Source organism: Triticum dicoccoides, unplaced genomic scaffold, assembly GCF_002162155.2.
Source record: "Triticum dicoccoides isolate Atlit2015 ecotype Zavitan unplaced genomic scaffold, WEW_v2.0 scaffold184390, whole genome shotgun sequence".
Lineage (NCBI taxonomy): Eukaryota > Viridiplantae > Streptophyta > Magnoliopsida > Poales > Poaceae > Triticum > Triticum dicoccoides.
Genome location: NW_021227445.1, coordinates 1 through 2,905, shown reverse-complemented (window position 1 = coordinate 2,905; position 2,905 = coordinate 1). Strand labels below are relative to the sequence as shown.

Here is a 2,905-nt window from a genome sequence, read left to right as displayed (position 1 = left end):
GACGGTTTCTCGGGTTCCACTGGATGCACCACAGTGCCACCATAGCCAGCTGCTTCACCTTCTCTTTCTCTTCTTGAGTCATTTCCAAAGTAAGCACCAACTCCTCCCCATTAATCACTTTCTCGTAGATCCACTCTGGGAGGTAAACATCGTCCTGGCTCCCGATTCTTGGGTCTGAATTCCTCTTCCCGCTCACCATTTCTAGCACCAGCATTCCGAAACTGTACACGTCTGACTTGTACGATACTCCCCCAAAGTTCCGAGAATATAGCTCTGGTGCAATATAGCCCATTGTGCCTCTTGCTGCAGTTAAGGTGACGATGCTTTGGTCCCTTGCACACAACTTTGCAAGGCCGAAGTCTGAGATCTTTGGATTGAAGTTGAAGTCCAGCAAGATATTGTGAGGCTTGATGTCAAAGTGGAGGATGCGCTGGTTGCACCCTTGATGCAAGTACTCCATTCCTCGGGCGATGCCTAAAGCAATATCTAGCAGCTTTTCTGGTACTAGAAGATTCTGAAAAATATTAGAGTCACCAGAGAATATGTATTTCTCCAGTGACTCGTAGGCATGAATTCATAAATAAGAGCCCGTCTCATTCCTTCGGAACAAAATCCCAGGAGGCGGACAATATTGGCATGGTGGATTAGTCCGATAATTGCAACTTCGTTGATGAAAACCTCTCCCTCTCCTGTAGAGTTCTCTAGCATCTTGACTGCCACGGGCACTCCATTTGGCAGCTCACCTTTGTATACACTTCCAAATCCTCCCTGCCCCACCTTTTCCTTGAACCGTCTTGCTATCTTCTTAACTTCAGAGAACGTGTACCTCGTGGGCTTTGATGTGCCATATGTCTTGAGGAACATTTCGACCTTCAAATGTATCTCCTCATTATATCTTGTCTTGAGTGAAAGATAAAGTGCAGTGGCCACCGTCACCAAAAGAACGACAAATGCGGCCACCGATGATGTAGCTGAATAAGCAAACAATACGTCATGAGCATATTGCGTCAGGATTTAAAAGCCGTTACTTAGTACAATTTGTTATGATAAGAGGATGTCAAGAGTCAGTGTAACCAGCAATAAGAATTTGTACAACTGAAAGCTTTTATTTTTCCTTTATATTTTGAAGCTAAAAAGACTCGGTTGGAGCAGTGTACCTGCAATGACTTTGATACGTGAACCTGCAAATACCAAGAAAGAGAATGAGATAAGCAGAAAGAAATTATATTTAAAAGAAGTTTTAGAACAGACAAATTGAGTGCTGTATACCGTGGCTGCAGTACATTGCCCTAATATATGAGGAACAAATACACGATGCTATTTATGCCTCCCCGATTCACTTCCCCAAAATGACTAGCTAGCTCTCACGGCTCCCTCTAAACCTGCCCAAATTCCATCAATCCCAGTTTCTCGTCGCCCCTGCGGTCGTAGGCATGCTGGTGGTAGCTGCTCAAGCGCAGCAGCATGTGCAGCCATGCATGTTAATTGAGTGTTGCAAAGAAAATTGTAGAATAAATGATGATAGTTCCGGATAATTTAAGGTCTGTAGTGTCTGAATGATGAGCAAAACTTAATTTTTTTTCCCTGGTTGATTATTTCTCACATTTTTTTACCGGGTCCTTCAGTTTGATTGCTCGAGCAGGATTTGTCATCCTATTTTTGAAAGAAAATTAGTTGACAGAAAGTCTCATGTGGAGATTCGAACACATGGAACTGTAGAATGAGTAAACTGTAAAGTAAAATCTTAATATATGGTTTTGACTGTTATAACTGATCATACCATGAGGGTCAGGTATGCAGAATTGTTCATTCCTTTCTGAGCTGAACGCGCAGCGTTGCCCACTGAGTTCACATTGCCTGCAATCGTAACCATACCAATACACTGTCGTCTCAGAAAAACTGAGCATTCTTTCTGCGCTTTCCTTGAAGGACAATGAGAAGAATGTGTCTGATATTCGGTCCCCAAATCTATACATGGGTATCAGGCGGCCACCGACGCCATCTGAGACTGGGAAAACCTTGCAATCCAATGGAAGAATGGACATGTCGTTATAAGCATCCACCAAATACAAGAAGTGGGTTGTGTTGCTAAGGCAGGAGACTGGGCCTATTTGACCTGCAATGCTATCGGCATCGGCAGCAGCAGGTGTGAACTCGCTTGAACAGCATACCAGGTTTGCATACCTATTTGACCAAATTGAGAACTGTTGATCAGGCAGCTGCATGCCGTCGATAACATCAACTTGTCGAGACGACCAGTTTCTGGAGATGACGAGGTTCTGCTGTAGCACCAAACAGGGGTCTACAAGTGGGATGAGATTCACCGAAGAACGTCTGTAATCTATAGCACTGACACTGTATGAGCCAAGAACTGGGTGAACTAGGATGGTGTCTTGACCAAAGCATGCTAACTTCAGGGTAAATCCATCCGTACCACTACATCCACATGCTGCTGCTACTGCTGCTGATGTATTGCTGGATTCAAGGCAGAAAGGAAACCTGACCTCTGGGCCATGTTGGCTGCAGTTGGAAGGTGGGCAGTATTTGAAGAAATCTTGATCATCCCATGCCGTGGCCAAGTAGATTCCGTGGTTGATCAGAGGCAGCAGCAGGAGGGCTATGACAAGTAATTTACTCATCTTTCTGTACTTCTGCAACAGGGAGGGAGAAGATGTGGCAAGTAGCCAATAAAAAAGGCAGTCAGAGTTGTGCTCTATGGACAGTTATGCCTGAGGAGTAGATTTCAAATGCTAACACCTGCCGTGTACAAGTGGTTTGAGTGTGATTGCAGACTTGCTTCTGTCCAGTCCCTTGTTGCATGAGCAATAAATATGTTTTGATTGGCATTTTGCATTTTGTGGAGAAAAGGAATTATCATGTCATGGGACAGAAGACTTCAAGCCTC

The 2,905-nt window shown here is 44.3% G+C and overlaps 1 pseudogene; it reads right to left on the bottom strand.

The window, feature by feature from the left end:
* Window positions 1-4: 4 nt before the first annotated feature.
* On the bottom strand, window positions 5-2,672 carry LOC119344768 (annotated as a pseudogene).
* Between the last annotated feature and the right edge of the window lie 233 nt (window positions 2,673-2,905).